Here is a 21,854-nt window from a genome sequence, read left to right on the forward strand (position 1 = left end):
TAAAAGTTTCTTAGGGTACCCCAGGTTTTTATTTTGTGATTCTATGGTGCACTGGAACATATTTGAGAATCATGTTTATAATAAGCATATCAGATAACACCCCAACAGTGTGATAAAAATTAACATTATTAATGAGGGGCAGATGGACATGATGTGCCTCTTGATATGATACCCTGAATAGGACACAATATCACTTCGAAAGTATTTAGACTAGGAATATAAAACCTAAATGTAAAAATGAAGAAGCATCACACAAACTTGAAAGAGTTTTGTTTTAAAATGAAAGTTACAACAAAACAACAAAAATATTGGGAAGTAATTTTCAATAATATCAATTCACAAAGTACAATGAAAAGCCAACAATTTTTTTCCATTTAGGGAGACTAAAAAGAAATGACAACTCAATACAATACTTGATCCCAGATAGGATACTTTATGAAAGAAAAATGTTGGTACACAGAAAAATATTGGATCAATTGGCAACTGGAATATGGAAAGCAATTTGGATAAAACTATTATGTCACTATTAAATATTGGGCAATGATAACATATAACCTACTCTTAGATTGTTCATAGCAAGAAAAGGATAATGAAAGAATGAAAAAGAGAAAAGGGTACATCACATGAGGTAAAAATGTCAACAATAGTTCAAAATGGGGAAAGGGTTAATGAGTCTTCTTTTGTTTTAGTATTCTTTATAACATTTTAATAATTTTTATTTTGAAATTATTTGCACATAAAAGTAAAAATACAAAAATAACTGTGTTTTAATTTATCTACTTTTATAAGTATTTTATAAGAATTTTTAAGGAATTCTGTTGGAAATACATTTTTCCTTATATTTATTTATCTATATATATAAAAGGCTAATATGCTAAGTGTCCAGGTAATGACATCATGTAGCAACACCTGGCTTCCTCTCCCTAAGAACTAGTATCCTTGCAGTTTCTTTAGCTCAGGAACACAACTTGCTTTATAGCCAGGTGGAAACATTTTACACTTCAACCACATGTCTGTGGAGCGTTTTCCCATGCCTCATCTCATTTGATCCTCACCAAAGTCCTGGAGTAGGTAGATAGGAGACTCGGTAAAATCCTATTTTCTTTTCATTAGCTGGAAAATGGAGATTTAAAAAGCTTAGGAACTTGACCCAACTGAAAAGAAGTAAGAAATGGTGGACCTTGAAAATGACTTCAGGTTTTCTCACTGCACAGAATATTGTCAAACACTGCTACAGTTAAATATTTTACCTTTTGTTCTCCTGCATTATCTACAATAATAATCTGTTTTGTGTTGATATTTACTGCTGTGTTGCTGACAATTACCTGAAAGAGAAGTTGGGGTGCTTCACTGGGCTGGAAAAGGTTCAGCTAAATCAGAAAGCAGGTCTAATTAAGCAAGTTTATTTTATATATATAAGGCTAATATGCAAAGTGTCCCCATGGGAGTTCAACCAGAAGACCAGGAGTTCTATCACTCGCTATGACATGTGCTGACCACCAGAGAGTGGTGCGAAACTCAGGAAGGCCCCAGCTAGCAAACAACAGTGGGGGAAGAGGGCCCCAGCCAGCAGCCAGAAGGAAGGCCCCAGCCGTCCCTGATCGCCAGCCAGGGCTAGGGACCCTACCCATGCACAAATTTCATGTACTGGGCCTCTAGTGTGTGTGTGTGTGTGTGTGTGTGTGTGTGTGTGTGTGTGTGTGTGTGTATAAAAGGCTAAGTTGACTTGCATATGTGTGATACATATAAAGCTCGCACTGGCACCAATCGTATGCATGTGCTTTGATCTGTTATTGTCGATCATGAATTTGGTGGACACTTCTATTATAGAGAAAGGGCAAATAGCGATATTAAAATATTTCTTCTAATTAATTTCCTTTCAATGTGCACAAATCTGTGCACCAGGACACTAGTTAATATATAATATGAAATGTTCCACATAAAATGCTGTAAGAATTAAAGATGTCTGATGACTTCTCTTACTTTGGCTTTGATTACAAAGCATGTTTCTTTTTTTAATTATTTTTTTCTGTTACTAATTTAAAAATCTCCCTTTCAAGTTTGTCATAGTCAAACCAGATTAATTATGCATTTATATTACCCAGCCAATTTTTGAGCTAATTAGATTGTAAATAGCTTGATTGCTTTCATATTTTAATCTCTATTTTAAAAATCTGTGCATATTTAGTCAATGTAGAAGCACTCACTGATAAATTAAAATTACAACCTTATACAGATTTTTCAGATACATAAGATACTGTTTTATGTCTTTTGAAATTAACATAAATTGATGGATGATAATGCTAAAACAATGAACATTGTATTTATTTTACTTTCTAACACAATGTTAATGCTTTCATGAAGAACACTATGCAAATACCAAATGTTTTGAGTTGATATGTTTGAAAATATAGTGATGAGCAGCCTCTTGTAATGAGAATCAATCATGAATATGCACAAATGAATCCATAGGTTAATTTGAAAGCATATTTTTAGGTTTCTTCACTGTCCTATGGATTATTTCCAACTTAAAACATTTTCCTTGGATTTTACCACCCAGGTTCTATTTATCTTATTCTGTTGTATCTGGCTCCAGCTTCTAGATAGCTTTTTCTGGATCATTCATAACCTGTTATCTCTCCCAGCACTAGAACTCCTCAATTTAGTGCTATATATTTTCTTTTCTCAACCTTACCTCACCATGTTTATAAGTCCAGGGCAATCTATATGTCAATGATTTGAAAATTTATGTTTAAATTTCTTCATTGAGTTTTATATTCTATCTCTAATGATCCACTTAATACTTAAAGGCACTAAGATTTTTCTTGGCACTAGGTAGAACATTAATATCTATACTAATAAAAGGGTGATATGCTAATTAGACCAGGAGACCTTCCAGACGTCCTTCTAGACAAAGCCATGGTGGCGGGGCCAAGGCAGAGGCAGTTAGGGGTGATCAGGCCAGGAGGGGAGTGCAGTTGGGAGCAAGCAGGCCAGCAGGGGGGGCAATTGGGGGCGAGCAGGCTGGCAGTGGGGGACAGTTGGGGGCAATCAGGTTTGGCAGGGGTGCAGTTGGGGGTGAGCAGGCCAGCAGTGGGGAGCAGTTAGGGTCAATCAGGCCAGGGGGGGCAGGTGGGGGCAACCAGGCCGGAAGGGGTATTGGCATTTGGGGATGATCAGGCCAGCAGGGGGGTGCAGTTGGGGGCGAGCAGGCCGGCAAGGGGGTAGTTGGGGGTGAGCAGGCTGATGGGGGGGGCAGTTGGGTGTGATCAGGTTGGCGGTGGCGGGGAACTTGGGGGTGAGAAGGCCGGCGGGCAGAGCAATTGGGGGAAATCAGGCTGGCAAGGGGGACATTTGGGGGTGAGAAGGCCAGCAGGGGAGGGGCAGTTGGAGGTGATCAGGCCGGCAGGGGGGTGCAGTTGGGGGCGAGCAGGCCGGCAAGGGGGCAGTTGGGGGTGAGCAGGCTGATGGGGGGGGCAGTTGGGTGTGATCAGGTTGGCGGGGGCGAGGAACTTGGGGGTGAGAAGGCCGGCGGGCAGGGCAATTGGGGGAAATCAGGCTGGCAAGGGGGACATTTGGGGGTGAGAAGGCCAGCAGGGGAGGGGCAGTTGGAGGTGATCAGGCCGGCAGGGGGGTGCAGTTGGGGGCGAGCAGGCCGGCAAGGGGGCAGTTGGGGGTGAGCAGGCTGATGGGGGGGGGCAGTTGGGTGTGATCAGGTTGGCGGGGGCGAGGAACTTGGGGGTGAGAAGGCCGGCGGGCAGGGCAATTGGGGGAAATCAGGCTGGCAAGGGGGACATTTGGGGGTGAGAAGGCCAGCAGGGGAGGGGCAGTTGGAGGTGATCAGGCCGGCAGGGGGGTGCAGTTGGGGGCAAGCAGGCTGGCAAGGGGGGCAGTTGGGGGTGAGCAGGCCAGCAGTGGGGGGCAGCTTGGGGAAAGCAGGCTGGCAGTGTGGGGTAGTTGGGGGCTATCAGGCAGGTAGGGGGGGCAGTTGGGAGAAATCAGGCTGGCAAGGGGGGCAGTTGGGGGTGAGAAGGCCAGTGGGGGGGCAGTTGGGGGCAAGCAGGCCAGCAGGCAGAGTGGTTAGGAGCATTCAGGAAGGCAGGCAGGCAGGCAGGTGAGCGGTTAGGAGCCAGTGGTCCCAGATTGTGAGAGGGATATCCGACTGCCAGTTTAGGATCAGGCCTAAACTAGCAGTCGGACATCCACCAAGGGGTCCCAGATTGGAGAGGGTACAGGACGGGCTGAGGGACACCTCCCCATGCATGAATTTTGTGCACTGGGCCACTAGTCTGTAATAATAAAAGCATAATATGCAAATTGACCGAATGACCAAACAGCAGAACAACTGTCCAGACAATCTTCCGGACAGCTATGCTATGACATGCACTGGTGCCAGGCCAGCAAAGGCAAGTGCGATGCATTTGGTCAGGGGATTCGCCATCACCCCATAATCACCCCGCAGAGGAAGGCCCAGGCCACCCTCTGTGGTGCGATTGATGGGGGGGCTCCATGATCAATTGCCCCAGGCCACCCTCTGCGTGGCAATCAATTGTGGAACCCCAGCCGGGTGGGTGGGGCTTCCCTCTGTTGGGTGATAGATCATGGAGCCCTGCTATCCATTGCCCCAAAGAGGGAGGTTCAGGCTACCAGGCTGGTGATGCTGTGGTGGGTGGGAGGGGCCTCCCTCTGAGGGGCGATCAATCTGGGAGCCCCATGATTAATCGCCCCACAGAGGGAGGCCTAGGCCATTGGCCAGGGATGCTGTGGCGGGTGTGCGGGGCTGGCCAGCGATTGCCCCACAGCGGGAGGTGCAGGCCAGTCAAGCGATCACACCCCACGCCTATGGCCCACAGAGGGAGGCAACCGCCACACAGATGGCAAGCAGTGGCAGCAGTGGGGATGGGGCCAGCTACCAGCAGCTGGGGGAAGAAAAGCCCCAATAGGCCCGGAAAGCTGGCCAGGCCTAGAGACCCTACCTGAAGGGTCCCAGATTGCGAGAGGGCACACTCCAGGCTGAGGGACACCCCAACCCCGCCACCCCATGCATGAATTCCATGCACCGGGCCTCTAGTATGTTAAATAAATAAAGGCTAAAATTACCTAAAACTGAGCATATTACAAATAAATCCAGAATCTCTTCTACATATCCTTCAAACAGAAAATCAAATATGTCTCCTTCAGTATTTGCTACCTCAGTGATTGATTCTATTTGCTTCTATGAATATGTAAATACTGAGAAGTCACACTTACCTGCCCTCACATATTACATCTTATCACTCAATAATAACCAAATTCCACTAAAATCACCTTCTTCCCCCTTTCCACTGTCATCACACTAGTTCAAGTTGTCATTTTACCCTGCCCCCTTCTTATTAGTGACTTAGCTTCTAACTGGTCTACTTGCAACCCCTATATACCACAGTTCAAAATATACCACAGTAATATTTCATGAATTTTTCCAGAAACATGTGTTCCTTTTTTATACTGGTTTGTTTGTTTTTTCTACTTACAAAACAACCCCTTCTATTGTTTTCCTTGTCCTCTCAACTATTTTCTTACTTAACTTTTCCTTTATAGATATCTACTCGATACTACTTAATCAAGAGCTTGTCCCTAACTAGTTCTGGCCTAACTAGCCACACCATAATGAATTCCTAGGCTCTATGAGCTTATAGCTTGATGAATTTTTATTTGCATAACTTACAGTTTACTTTTAGTTACTACACTACACCACACTTATGAGAGAATGGCTGGGATCTGTTATTTTATGATTGCTTTACCTCCAGTTCCTGGCCCATGGTAGGAACTACTATGTAGTGATAACTACTTGTAGAGTCAATGAATAAACAAAGAAAGATAAATGCTTTCTTATAGGGAGACATAAATACCTTGTTATATGGAGCTCATATTATTTAGTAATATCATGAAACACATAATTCAGTTCTGCAGATCAGAAAAATTTACTATGTGATTCTTAAATAAGAGACACACAGGGTATACCTGTGGAAAGGCACATGGGGGATGACAGACAAAGTTTTCCATTATGCTCTATAAAACAATCATATATTTTCTTTAATGGAAGCTTATAGATATTTAAAATGTAAGGTTAATTAACTAAGTGAAAGTATTCCTACAGAGAACTAAAATGATTTTTGTTGTTGTTCTTAAAAAACTTAATATAGTAACAGAAATTAGAACAGTAGTTCCAAATGCTAAAATGTCAGTCATGTGAAGTAAAACAAATTAAATCTTGCAGGATTAGCGAAGGGATTTGTTTCAGGATCTGGGATAGAGCTCAGCCTGTAAGGGTTGTTAGCTTGTTCTAGGTATGTGCATTGGAAAATATCAAGAATACGTAGCCAGTTAAACAATTACAGATTCTATATCTTAAGTGAGGTTTATAAAAGTTTTAATTGTAAGTAATTCATAGTTAAATCCTTTGATGCAAGTCTGAAATACATTTTTTTGTTTTTAAAATCATCCATATTATTTAAAGACCAGGTATTCAGGTAAGAGAGGAGTTAATTCTGTTCTAAAATATGTAAACTCACATCTATTTCTTCCTGACTTGAAAGATAGGGTAAAGAAGGTAAGCAGGAGAGGTACCAATGACCTGACATTAACCATGACATTTATAAAGAACTCAGATGTGTGCATGACACATAGAAACTGACTTATTATAATTGTAAAATTATTATTTTAGATATACCCCAACCAAAATATATTATCCCAGAAGAAAATTTACATTATTTATTATAACCCCCAATAAAAATATGAGATTTAGGTTTAAAAGTATGCATCTGGACACATTTGTATACCATGAACAGATTTATTTTGATGTTAATTTGTAAAATTTCATGGAATTATTATATAGTAATCTATTACTTTAGCTGATCATACATGTCAAAAAAGGTTAATCCCAACTACTCAAAACATAAATAAGTCTATGAATGGAAGTGTGTCAAGAAGTTTGACAGTTATTCTATATAAAAGGCTGACATACAAATCAACCGAACAGAGGAATGACTGGTCGTTATGACATGCACTGACCACCAAGGGGCAGATGCTCAATGCAGGAGCTGCCCCCGGGTGGTCAGTGTGCTCTCACAGGGGGAGCACCACTCAGCCAGAAGCCAGGCTCATGGCTAGTGAGCAGCAGGTGGTGGGAGCCTCTTCCACCTCCCCGGAAGCACTAAGGATGTCCTATTAGCAGCTTAAACCCGCTCTCTGGCCCCCTAGAGCTCCAAGACTGTGAGAGGACACAGGCCAGCAGGCTTCTAAGATTTTTATGGCTTCCTGTCTTAAGTTTAAGTCCTTTATCCATTTTGAGTTTATTTTTGTGTATGGTGTAAGTTGGTGGTCTAGTTTTATTTTTTTGCATGTATCTGTCCAATTTTCCCAACACCATTTATTGAAGAGACTGTCTTGACTCCATTGTATGTACATGCCTCCTTTATCAAATATTAATTGAGCATAGTGGTTTGGGTCGATTTCTGGGTTCTTTATTCTATTTCATTGATCTATATGTCTGTTCTTGTGCCAGTACCAGGCAGTATTGAGAACAGTGGCTTTGTAATACGTCTTGATATCTGGTATTGAGATCATGCCTACTTTTTTCTTCTTTCTCAGGACTTCTGCAGCTATTCAGGGTCTTTTTTTTTATTGCAGATGAATTTTTGGAGAGTTCATTCTAGGTCTGCGAAATATACCATTGGTATTTTAATGGCAAGTGCATTGAATCTATAGATTGCTTTGGGTAGTATGGACATTTTAATGATGTTGATTCTACCAATTCAGGATCACGGTATGTTCTTCCATCTGTTTATGTTTTCCTCTATCTTTTTTTTTTTCAGTGTCCTGTAGTTTTCCGAGTACAGGTCTTTTACCTCCTTAGTTAATTTATTCCTAGGTATCTTACTTTTTTTGGTCTGATGATAAATGGGATTGTTTTTTAATCTCTCTGTAAGTTCACTATTGGTGTATAAAAATACAATAGATTTCTTGGCTTTAATTTTACATCCTGCTACATTGCTGAATTCATTTATGAAGTCTAATAATTTTTTGATGGAATTTTTAGGGTTTTCTATGTACAGCATCATGTCACCTGCGAATAATGACAGTTTTACATCTTCTTTTCCAAATTGGATACCTTTTATTTCTTCTTCTTGTCTAACTGCTATGGCTAGCACTTCCAGTACTATGCCGAACAGGAGTGGTGAAAGTGGGCATCCCTATCTCGTTCCTGTTCTTAGGTGAAATGGTTTTAGTTTTTGCCCATTGAGTATGATATTGGCTGTAGGTTTGTCATATAAGGCTTTTATTATGTTGAGGTATGATCCCTCTATTCCCATTTTGCTGAGGGTTTTTATCAAGAAATGGTGTTGGATTTTATCAAATGTTTTTTCTGCATCAATTGATATGACTATGTGATTTTTTATCTCTCAATTTGTTTATGTGATGTATCACGTACATTCAAAGAACTAAAATCTATCCTCCTTAGACTATACCAAAAAATTCAAGAGGAAGGAACACTTCCAAGCTCATTCTATGAAGCCAGCATAACCCTAGTACCAAAACCAGATAAAGACAACACAATGAAAGAGAATTACAGGCCAATATCCTTCATCAACATAGATGCCAAAATCCTCATCAAAATTCTAGCAAATCAGATTCAGCAGTACATCAGAAAGATCATACACCATGACCAAGTAGGATTTATCCTGGGCATGCAAGGATGGTACAATACCTTAATGAATGTAATTAAAAAAATGTTTTAAGCTTTTACTACATTCAGTATGTAATCCTAACAGCTGAGGATTATAAATGTTAATCAAATTATATCTTTATTCTCAAGAAAAATTTAGTCAATTTAGAAGAATAGACACATAACAATAAAATCATGAGAAATGTTACAAATATTGGTATTCTGAAGAAACACCTACTTCTGTTCAGGATCCATGAGTTACAGTTTTCTATGTATTCTGTATAAACAAGGTACCATTTCAGAATGTTCATTTTAGGGTTTTGCTCGTTTCCATTTCCTCAGGGATCGCAAGTCAATACATTGGTTGTTTAGTTCTTGAGAGAGCTTACTACTATCGCTATTTACAATGATCAACTGAGATTTTATATTAGTCATGGTTGTTTTCAAGATATGGCTGGATCTCTCATCTCTGAAGTTCCTATTTGCCTATTACTGTGCCCTGTGCAGGCATGCTTTTTTTGAGGTAAGGATACTTCTTATATTTTATGCATGGATGGGTAAACATCTGCACCTATGAACTACCTTGCTATTTCAGTACAGGGACTGGACATCATATACTCCTAACCAATCAATTTCCACAAATCCTGTTCCGTTGCTTTTTAGTTTGCTTGTTTTTACCATTCTAAGGGTACAATATGGGAGAGTTCACCTCTCTTATGTAAGTAACTAGGAAGGAGTCCTAATCTGTTGATTCCCAAGGAAAGAGTCAGCAAAGGTCAAGGAGAATTATGCATAGGCAATTCCATGTACCAACTTCCTTCATAAAAGTGAAGAAGAGAGAGAATGAGAAGCACATATAAGAAATAAATTCCATGCCCATATATTCCTCCTCAAAAAACCACCTTGCTCCATCTCTTTGGATCTACTGTGGTCTATGGATGTGGGTTATGAACCTGGGTCTGACTCTTACTAGTATTTATAAGTGTGAGCAAGCCAGTTCAACACACCCAAACATTATTTTACCTATTAGAAGAAAACACTTTCTGTTTGCTTGCCTGGGAAAGTGTGAAGACCGAATGGGGATAATAGTTGAGGGCTTTGAGGGTTATATGTGATTGGTTTCTAAGCTCTTTTCTAGTTGAAATCCCCTTCTCTAAGCTTTACATCATTCCTAATAATCAGAGCTCTCACACATCAAGGAAATAAAGAGACTGTCAGAAACTCATAATATTTTACATAAAAGTGACATATGAAGACTGTGATTTATTTTATATGTAGTCTCAGTCCCTGTTCTTGGCACAGAGCTTCTTAAAACCACTGACATTTCCTAAGTCATGACTGCTATAAAGGTGTCTTTAGTTATGTTAGTAGGGTGATTTGGAAAGCACCTAGGTAACCTAAGGATGGCGGATGGTTGCCAGGGGACCCAAGCATATGATTAGAGTATGGGAACCTTCCGTTTCACACCCTGACCTCTAGGGAGAGGAGGACTAGAAGTTGAATTGATTCCCAATGATTAAAAATTTAATCAATCATGCCTATGTAATGAAGTGTCCATAAAAACCCAAAAGGCGGAGGTTCAAAGAGCTTCCAAGTTGGTGAACACCTGGAGATACGAAGAAAGTGGTTAGCCCAGAGAAAGCATGGGAACTCTGAGACCCTCCAATGTACTTTGCCCAATAAGTCTCTTCCATTTGGCTATAATAAACTAGTAACCTAGTACATAAAATGTTTCTCTGAGTTCTGTGAGCTGCTCCAGTAAATTAATCAAACTTGAGGAGGGAGTCTTGGGAACCTTTTCCAGTGGCCTGATTGGAAACACAGGTGACAACCTGGACGTGTGATGATTGAAGGTGGGGGAGCAGTCTAATAGGACTGAGTCCTTAACCTGTGGGATCTGATGCTATCCTCAGGTACATAGTGTCAGAATTGAATTGAATTCAATTATAGGACACTCAGTTGGTGCCTGAAAATTGCTTGATGGTGTGGGGAAAAAACCCACACGTTGGAATTGGTGTCACAATGATAAAGCTGGTGCACTATTATATTGACAACTCTAGTCCCATTAGTTCCTCCTCCTACGTAAGGCAGTTACTGATAGATGTCAGGCATTGCTTTCCTCCTAATTATTTTATCTTTTTTTATATGTTTTTATTGATTTCAGAGAGAGGAAGGGAAAGAGAGAGATAGAAACATCAATGATGAGAGAGAATAATTGATTGGCTGCCTCCTGCATGCCCCCTCCTGGGGATCGAGCCCACAACCCAGGCATGGGTCCCTACAGGGAACTGAACCAAGATTTCATAGTTCATACGTTGATACTCAACCACTGAGCCACATGAGCCAGGCCCTCCTGATTATTTTAAATATGTAAATATCTCACCCCCACAACACACACACATATACTCAGACACAGGCAGCAGAGTACAGTGACTAAGGAAACAGGCTCCAGAGTCAGTCTTACTCACTTCAAATACTGATTCTGCTAATCTCGGTGTTTCACTATCTTTATACATAAAACAGGGAAAATAAAATTATCTTAAATACAGAGCTATTGTGAGGACTAAATTTGATAATATATGCAAAATAGTTGTAATAGTACCCAGCATACAGCAGATGTTAGCTAATCATATTTAATAGTTATTATATAATACTAGAGGCCCGGTGCATAAAATTTGTGCATGGGGGTGTGTGTCCCTCAGCCCAGCCTGCACCCTCTCCAGTCTGGGACCCCTTGAGGGATGTCCAATTGCCTGTTTAGGCCCAATCCAGGTAGGATCAGGCCTAAACGGGCAGTCGGACATCCCTCTCATAATCCAAGACTGCTGGCTTCCAACTGCTCGCCTGCCTGCCTTCCTGATTGCCCCTAACTGCTTCTGCCTGCCAGCCTGATCACCCCCTAACCACTCCCCTGCCAACCTGATTGATGCCTAACTGCTCCCCTGCCAGCCTGTTTGTCCCTAACTACCCTCCCCTGCAGGCCTGGTCCCTCCCAACTGTCCTCCCCTGCTGACCTGATTGCCCACAACTACCCTCCCTTGCAGACCTGGTCCCTCCCAACTACCCTCCCCTTCTGGCCATCTTGTGGTGGCCATCTTGTGTCCACATGGAGGCAGCCATCTTTGACTACATGGGGGCAGCCTTTGTGTGTTGGGGTGATGGTCAATTTGCATATTATTCTTTTATTAGATAGGATAGAGGCCTGGTGCATGGGTGAGGGCCAGCTGGTTTGCCTGTTAGGGTGTCCTGGATCAAGGTGGGGGTTCCCTTGGGGCATGGGGTGGCCTGGGTGAGGGGCCTGTGGTGGTTTTCAGGCTGGCCATGCCCCCTGGTGACCCAAGCGGAGGCCCTAGTATCTGGGATTTATTTATCTTCTATAATTGAAACTTTGTAGCCTTGAGTGGAGCCAAGCCTCCTGCTCACTCGTGGCTGCAGCCATTTTTGTTGGGACTTATTTATCTTCTATAATTGAAACTTTGTAGCCTTAAGCAGAGGCCAAGGCAGGCCAGGGCTGCGGAAACTTGGCTTCCTCTATCTCCGGGGGCAACTCTCTTCTGCTCTCTCCAGCTCCGTGGCTGCCACCATTTTTGTTGGGATTTATTTATCTTCTATAATTGAAACTTTGTAGCCTTAAGTGGAGGCCAAGGCAGGCCAGGGAAGGTGGAAAGCTTGCCTTCCTCCATTGCCGAGGAAACCCAGTCCGCCTGCTCTCTCTGTGGTCGCAACCATCTTGGTTGGGTTAATTTGCATACTCACTCCTGATTGGCTGGTGGGCGTGGCTTGTGGGTGTAGCAGATGTATGGTCAATTTGCATATTACTCTTTTATTAGATAGGGTATGGAATTTTTCTATATTTTAAAAATTACATAAATTGGTATATTATATATATATATATATATATATATATAATGTCTCTATCTAAAAAGAAACATGGCATTACTGCAAATACACCACTTTGATAGTTAGTGCTAATTCTTTCCTTTTAAATGCAATATAATATTTCATCATGTAAATGTAACACTACATGTATAAGTGGTTTCAATATATTTTGGTAGAATATGTGTATGATACTTCTTGTTTTTGTACATGAGAGATTTCTAACATAAAATAAACTGAAATTACTAGCTTATATGTTAAAGGTAGAACTTTCCCCCCACCCCCCACTCAGCAAAAATAGCCCATTTTCAAAATTAATTATTATTTTGCTTTCTAAATGTTTAGTATATATTTTTTAAATGACATGTTTGTAATACTTTATATTTCACTTTGGAGTTTTCAGACTAATTAATAAAATGTACCATGTACCTTTTTTTTAACGGCTTTCCAAAACTACTATGGAGTTTGGGCAAATTTTCTTAAATTTATTATCTCTGTGTGTGAATTGCCTGTTCATATGCATTATCAATATTATACTGTGCTGTTTGTTACTTGTATCAATTAGGAAGAATTATCTTTATATTTTTATATTATTTTGTGGGGTATATTTTTGTGAATATCTTCTCCCAATATAATAGTTTTAAAAATTAATTTTGCAATATTTAAGTTATATAAGGATATGTAAAACTTGTTTATTAAGTACCTATGTTTCCCAAATCCATCATCATATACAATAAAGAGGTAATATGCAAATTGACCACCACTCCAACACACAAGATGGCCGCCCCCATGTGGTCAAAGATGGCCAACCCCATGTGGACACAAGATAGCCAGCATAAGAAGGCCTGCAGGGGAGGGCAGTTGTGGGTGATCAAGCCAGCAGGGGAGGGCAGTTGGGAGGGACCAGGCCTGCAAGGGAGGGCAGTTGGGGGCAATCAGGCCTGCAGGGGAGGGAAGGTAGGGGTGACTGAGCCGGCAGAGGAGGGAGTTGGGGGCAATCAGGCCTGCAGGGGAGGGCAATTAGGGGCAACCAGGCCAGCAGGGGAGAGCAGTTAGGGGTGACCAGGCCAATAGGGGAGGACAGTTAGGAGAAATCAGGCCAGCAGGGGAGCGTAGTTAGGGGCAACCAGGCTGGCAAGGGAGGGAAGTTAGGAGTGACTGGGCTATCAGGGGAGGGCAGTTGGGGGTGACCAGGCCTACAGTGGAGGACAGTTAGGGGCAACCAGGCCTGCAGGGGAGGGCAGTTGGGGGCGACCAAGCTGGCAGGGGATGGCAGTTAGGGGTGACCAGGCTGGCAAGGGAGGGCAGTTAGGGGTGACTGGGCCAGCAGGGGAGGGAAGTTGGGGGTGACTGGGCCTGTAGGGGAGGGCAGTTAGGGGTGACCAGGGCAGCAGGGGAGAGCATTTAGGGGCAATCTGGCCAGCAGGGGAGCAGTTAGGCATCGATCAGGCTGGCATGGGAGTGGTTAGGGGGTGATCAGGCTGGCAGGCAGAAGTGGTTAGGGGCATTCAGGCAGGCAGGCAGGCGAGCGGTTGGGAGCCAGCAGTCCTGGATTATGAGAGGGATGTCTGACTGCCCTCGAGGGGTCCCAGATTGGAGAGGGTGCAGGCTGGGCACAAATTTTCAATACTATTATATTGGGAGAAGATATTCACAAAAATATACCCCACAAAATAATATAAAATATAAAGATAATTCTTCCTAATTGATACAAGTAACAAATTTCGTGCACTGGTCTTCTAGTATAAAATAAGATGTTTTCAACATACTTAAAGACTCTAATATACCTCACTTTCTTCCAATCAAATGTATTACATTTTGAATTTCATTAACATTTTAAATTATTTTAATATTTCCAAAGCATATCATCTTGTTTGCATGCATTTAAAATTGTAGAAATTATATAAAATTATGTCTTATTGGATACTACCTTTTCACTCAACTTTTCTTATGACATTTATCAAAACTTGCAATATATCAAATATGGTTTTGCCATATATTTCTGGGTGTTAATTTGTATTCTGCTACATTGCCAAATTCATTTATTAAATCTAGTAGTTTTTGGTGGAATCTTTAGGGTTTTCTATGTACAATATCATGTCATCTACAAATAATGACAGTTGTTTAAACATTAATAATGACTTTGTTTAAACATTAATATATGCCATATCTACATTAAAAACAAAAACATTTTAAATGTAATATATAATGAGTTGAGTTCTGAATATGTATCAAGGAAAGCAAATTAACCACATTGCCATTAAAAATGTTATTAGATCTTAATTTTTTCCTGTATAATATAATCCATATGTCTTTCTTTTCTGAGCATCCATTATTCTTACATATTTTTATGGGTATATCTGTATATAAAAAGAAATTAAGGTTAGGGACCTTCAGAACATGCTGGATTGGTGGAGGAGAAACACTTTTTTTGACATGAAAGCTTGTGGATAACATACCAAAGGGAGACACACCTAGAGAGGCTGAATTGAAGTTGTTTATTCAGTGTTTCACTGAATAATACTATTGATTTCTGATTCTGCCCTAGCACAAAAGTAAGATTTAGCTAGCAGCATGCTGGCAGTGTTAGAGAAATATATTTTCTGTAGAAATCTCACTTATTCTCCTCATCTTTGAGATATAAGGCCAGGGAATAAATCTATGAAAAAAGGGGGAGTTTTTCATTCTCTAAAGGGGACCATATTCCCTTGAAGGGAAAAAAAAATCAGTTATAATAGCAATTGTTTAAAATTTTTAAATATTTTGTTTTACTTTGTTCATGAAATCTATAGCTTAGTTTCATTATAAATGAACCCCATGGCTTATTAACTTTCTGGAAATGTGTTCTTTCATTCAAAGGCCCATCAGAATACAGATGGGAAGTCTTATTCATCTTGGTCATGCCCCTTGGTGCTATTCCCTAAATAGAATTTGAAATGATTGTCAAGAAAGCTAGGGGAACAAAAATGAATAAAAAGCTAAATCATAATGGAAAGAGTAAAGGGATTTATTTCACCAGGATGGTGGTCATCTGTAGCAAGAGATAAATTACATTTAAATATGATCAACAGTATTTCACAAATACCTGCCTCAGAGAATTGCCAAAATGAACCCAAATAGCTCTGTGTGCATGTGTAAATAAACAAAATATCATCTGTTTCAAAGGAAACAAGGAACAAAGGCACTCAATTACAATGTTCCCGCTGTTAGCACCAGCACCTTCAAGGTGTCCAGTTTGGCCTAATTTTAAAAGGCAGTCAGCCTCCAGCAGCTCAGCATTTCAACACAAAAGGTCCCATCTAGGTTCCTGTGAAACGGCACCTTTCTAAGCCCAACAAACAAGGAAATGAAGGACTTGATACTAACAATCCAATTATCCAGTATTCTAGGAACCCTTTTGGTGTAACCTTTACATTGTTCAATTTCTATTATAGGCTCACTGTGAGAGGTGAGAGATAGGCTCAGAATTACTCAGATTTTAGTGAAGGAATATGGAAAACAGAAATTTTAGTTCTGTGTCATGCACTGTGCCACTTCTACTTCACATAAATGAGTTATTCTTAACATACCTTTAAAAAGAAAATGCCTGCTGAAATTATTCAATATGTTTCCCTTAGAACAAGGCAAGTTGATTGATGTAGGCTTATACATGAGTCCTTGTATCCTTATTTTCTGGACATAACAGATCTGTAAACCCAGATTATAAAAGACTGGGTGAAATTCAGTGATTAATATTTAAAATACAATGAGCAAAATTCTGTACTTCAGGCTTTTTATGCCAGCTGGCCAGAGATTCCCTTAGTTCTCTTATTTGTTATGTAACATATGTAAGAGTCACCTTGAGAGCTTGCCCTGCCCGGAAAGATTACAATTCAGTAGCTCTGTAGATGGGCATAGGTATGTAGAGTTCTCTCAAATACCTCAGATGAGTCATATACCACCTGCGATCCACAGACTTGTAGAAAGGACCCTCTAGTTGCAGTCAGCCTGACACTTAGTTGACTAGATTCCCTGGAAAGAAAATTTCATGTCTATGTCTTCTAAGGACACTAAATATCAGCCTGGATATAAAATCAAATATCAAAAGGTCAATAGATTTGCTAATGAAACAGCGGCTCTTCCCTTCCTCATTATTTTACTCTGCCCAGCTATTTTATCTTGGGCCACCAAGTGCTCCAAAGCAGTTTATATTAAATAACTAGGTACCCATCGGACTCACCATACCTGTCTTCTTTAAGGAAGTAACCCAGGATTTTATAATGGCTTGGGTTGTCCAGAATAAAGACAGATTCCCCAACATCCAATTGAGGATTGAAGCCTTGTGACTAAGTATTGTCCGAAAGGCTGTAGGAGATATGCCATTGTAACTTTCTAAAAATTCCTTTAAAGAGAAGGCACAATTATTTTTTTATTTTTTTCTACTTTGTGCTAGATGGAACAAAGATATGATGGCTAGAATTTGAAGGAAACGAGAATATGCCACCCCAAAACATGCCTCTTTGGCATAAAAATTACTATGAGCTAAAGACAAATGAAAACGAAAACAGCAGTTTCAAGAAGGGCATCCTGATTCTCCATTTGTGCAGATCAAATCCCTCATGGAAGACATCTTCCCGATATCAGAGGGAAAGTAACTTTTTATCAAGGACCAGACACTGGGCCCGAGGGAATCCTATATAAACAGACCTTGTTAAAATAAGTCTTCTCTTCTCTTAGTCTCCCCACATAGTTTACATTTCCATACTTGGCTCTGTTCAACCTAATATAAAAGCAGGCAGGTTCACCATGTCTTTAGGTCTTCATTCCTTATCAGAAGGTACCTGTGTCACGTAAAACTTTTACTTTATCAATTGATATGCTTTTCTCCTGTTGATCTGTCTTTTTTTTTTTTTCTCCAAATATATTTTTATTGATTTCAGAGAGGAAGGAAGAGGGAGAGAGAGATAGAAACAGCAGTGATGAGAGAGAATCATTGATTGACTGCCTCCTACATGCCCCACCCTGGGGATTGAGCCCACAACCCACACATGTTCCTTGACCGGGAACCAAACCATGATCTCCTGGTTCATAGATGGACGCTCAACCACTGACCCATGCTGGCCGGGCCTGTTGACCTGTCTTAAGGTCAATTTGATTCTCAGGCCCAGCTGAAAACAAAATCCATACGACGGTGAAGTAACATTTTGCCTCCACTGGAAACTCAAGTGGCTCTTCTGTCTTTGAGGACAGGCTGCACATAGAGGATGTACAAGACATTAGGCTTCTTAAAGACACAGGTTCTGAATGTTTGTATTTTTTCACTGCTTTATCTTTAGAAACTGCAATAGTTTATGAAACACAGCAGACTCTTAATAAATATTTATTGAATGAATAATTTTTCCAAATTATGTTTCAAGAAAATATTAGTAACTTTCAAAAGTAAATCACTCCTTGACTTTTCCATTTGTCACTGTCAGAATCAGAATGACAGTGAATTACCACAACTGGAATTCTTTTGGAAATAAACCATTTAGTGAAATTCTGTGCTAGTTATGGCTGTCATGACTGCAATTAGATTGAAGTTGTGAACATAATTATAAAGTGGGTAGCTGGCATATTAACTGGTAATTCTATAGCAGGTGTGGGTTATTATTTCAGAAGAAGCTTCTAACTATTGAAATAGAAAATTTATCTGTGGCTTCTTTCTGGTTTATAGGTCATTTGTACCTATAAATAAGCCAAACGGATGGGGAGAAATCCATTTAGTATTATTTTGTATCATTAATAATAATTAACAGATGAAATTAAAATAAGCATTTTACCCATGGCGATTAAAGTCCAGGTCTCTGCTAAAGCTCTATTTTCCCAGCTATAAAACACAGGGACTTTTTCTAAATTCTGACAGCAATGTCTTTAATTAGATTAAAAACTGTGTACAATATTGACCCATTTTTAGCTATTTATTCAAATTTAATCATTTCCTATACTATGTAAAAACTACTGGTTATTTATATGCATTAGTAGACATTGTACAACTCTTGATAATATATCTAATTTGCAAAATTAGTTAATAGTTACCAGTGTTTTAAAAACAAGAAATGAAAACATAAACGTTGTAGATGTACTTGTTCTCTCCCTTTTTGCCTTACCTGGATGTTTTTGCTTTCTTGGAAATGTTTTGCTAATTAAGCTTAGAAATGTGTTTAATCACAGACTATCATTGGACATGCTTAAATGGGTAATGGATTATCCTATCTATAATTTTATATTTATTTAAAATAAAATATTAAGACAAACAAGGCAGGCTAACTTTATTATAAAATTGATTTTTCTTTTTCTTAAAACTGAGAGAAAAATAGTAATACATAAATAACTGATAGCTACTCTAGAAACTAATATTCTAAGAAATTGACATTTTTTTCATAGTGTCTCATCTTTTACAACTGTTGCATTTGAAACTACCTGCCATGCCATTCCTGAAACCCTTTCCTCCTTGGTTTCCCTAGCAATACATTATCTTAGTTTTCCACTACCTCTGAGATTGTGCTTTCTCTTATCCAAGGACTTCTCTTATTCCTCCCATTTCCTAATTATGAGAGGCATATCATCATCACTGTCTATTCTTCTGTCTAGACTCATTTTTTGTCTTTTAGAATAAGTTGCACACTTAAACCACATATCCCTCAAATTTCAGTATGGATTTTCATTTGCACAGAATAGAGCTAGAATCATCCAAAGGTGGATCTAATTTTTTTTTCTTCTCACACCTTCTAAATCGGCAGCTCTCAATTTCCCTTTATTCCACTATTTTTTAAATCAGTGTCTTGATATAAACATTTCATAGCCATTTATCTCTACTTACCTTTTTTCACTGACATCATGTTATCATTACCAGTTTTATTTTCTCTAAACTCAAATTCCAAAATTTTAACATCAAATGAATTTAACAGTGAAACATTTTTCTTCTTTCATCCTCTTATCTCAAATACTTAATTATTCCAGAAAATGTGCATTTGTTTTTGAGGACAGCATTCTCTGATACATTACTTGCTTAAAGCATAAATTATTAGAACTGACCTTAAATCAAAACACTTTTCTAATTTTATTTTTCCCATCAGCATTTATCCCCTCTATGCCATCTTTCACCTCCAACCTTCTCTGCCACCCCACAATTGCCACACTGCTATGTTAAATGAATTATACAGAAATTTCAAAGGTGTTTAAATTATCTCTATAATTTACAAAAATAAATACCAAGTACACTATTTAAAAATAAATCATTTGGAAAACAGAGAAAAAATATAACTAGTCTACACAACTGGTTTGTTCAGTTGAAAAATACAGAAATACCTCAGAGATTTGTGGGTCCATTTCCAACCACTGCAATAAGGTAAATACCACAATAAAGTCAAATCATACAAAGTTTTGGGTTTCCCAGTGCATATAAAAGTTACATTTTCACTATACTATACTCTATTAAAAGTGTGTAATAGCATTATATGTAAAAAATGCACATGCCTTAATTAAAAAATACTTTATTACAAAAAGTACTTACCATCATCTGAGTCTTCAGCAGGTCGTAGTCTTTTGGCTGGTGGGAGAATCTCGAGCTTCAATTTGTAGAAAACAGTATCTGCGAAGCGCAGTGAACTGAGGTGTGCCTGCAAAAGAAATAGACACCTTTCACCACAAATTTCTTGGTGACAAAAGAGAAAACACATTGGGTGAACTATCTCTATCCTTCTGACATTTTTCACAAGCTTAAGCATGGCCACTTATTGTGCAAACTCTGCATACTCAGCTCCGCATTAGTGTGACAGAACATCTGCTGATTCATGTGACTACAGGACAGAATGGGATAATGGTACTGCTTTCTTTCTTCAACTTTCCTGCTTTAGGCAACAGATAGTGTCAACACCACAATTGGTTTACCTGGGCCAGGTAAACCGTAACATGTAATGAGTATGTAATATCTTTAGGACTTATTTAAATTAGTGCTTTATAAAAGTATTTAAAGAATTTACTTCCAAATGGATATGTATTGTCAATCCCATGAAATGCTTAATCAATTTATTTAAATCTTCTAGTCATAGATTTTGATATTTTCAAACCATTCTATTAATTATTCAAGAAGAGCTTTATTAATGTGCAATATACATACAATAAAATCTACTTGTTGTATACGTATAATTCTATGATTTTCAATAAATGTATTGTTTTGCAACCATCACTACAATCTAATTTTAAGTATTTTCATCACTGAAAAATACTGTTTGCAGTTATTTCTGGTTCCCACCTCGGCTATAGGCAACTGCTAACCTATTCTACCTATCTAGATATTTGCTTTTTTATATAAATGAAATCATACGATATGTGTTGTTTGTGTTAGGCTTCTTCCATAAACAAAATTTTAAAAGTTTGTCCATGTTGTAGAAGGTGCTTTGTTTCTCTCTATAGCTGAGCAGTATTCATTGTTTGTTTATTCACTCAGTAGATGAATTTTGAGTTATTTCTACTTTTTCATTTTTATATATAATGATACTAGAAATATTTCTATAAAATAATTGTGTGAACATATGTTTTAATTTCTTTTATATGGATCCTAAAGATGGAATTGCTTGGTTGGATGAAGAATGAAAGTGTGTTTTTAAAGAAACTGTCACACTCTTTTCCAAAGTGGCTTCATCATTTTATATTCCCGCCTGCAATGTAGGAAGGGCCAGAGCTATCCTGCGGTAGCAGCCACACGAGGAACAAGTTAAGTGTCCAAGACAACCAACCCAATTAACTGACAGACATGTGAATGGGCTACCTCAGAGCATGCAGCAGGTCAATTCATCAGCTGAATGCAGCTGCAGGGAAGATGAGAAGAGCTTTCAAGCTAAGCCCAGTCCAAATTAGAGTATCATGAGTAGATGAATGCCTATAAATCTTATTTTAAATATCATCATGCACATAAAATCTTCCTTATTGCTAACTAACCATAAAAAGAATATAGGATGGCATGAAGTTTTAATTTTATTATGAGTGGTAAGTTCTGTTCCTAAAGAACATTTCTGTTTTTGGACTTGGTGTTTTTACTGGAAATTTGGGGGAATCAGAACTGTCACTACCTTAAGTATCAGGGTGGTGGGGAAGAGCACACTCTTTTGGCAGCAGTATCCTTATTGGCCCTGCCAATGGGAGCCACAGTGTCCAAGGGCTGGAGCAAGGTCAACCCCGTTCTACTTCTACATCCTTCCTTGAGCAGCGTTGGGCTCCTGGAGGGCCTTGGCTCACTCCTACAGCGACAGCA

The sequence above is a fragment of the Plecotus auritus genome (assembly GCF_963455305.1).
Source record: "Plecotus auritus genome assembly, chromosome: 6".
NCBI classification, from domain to species: domain Eukaryota; kingdom Metazoa; phylum Chordata; class Mammalia; order Chiroptera; family Vespertilionidae; genus Plecotus; species Plecotus auritus.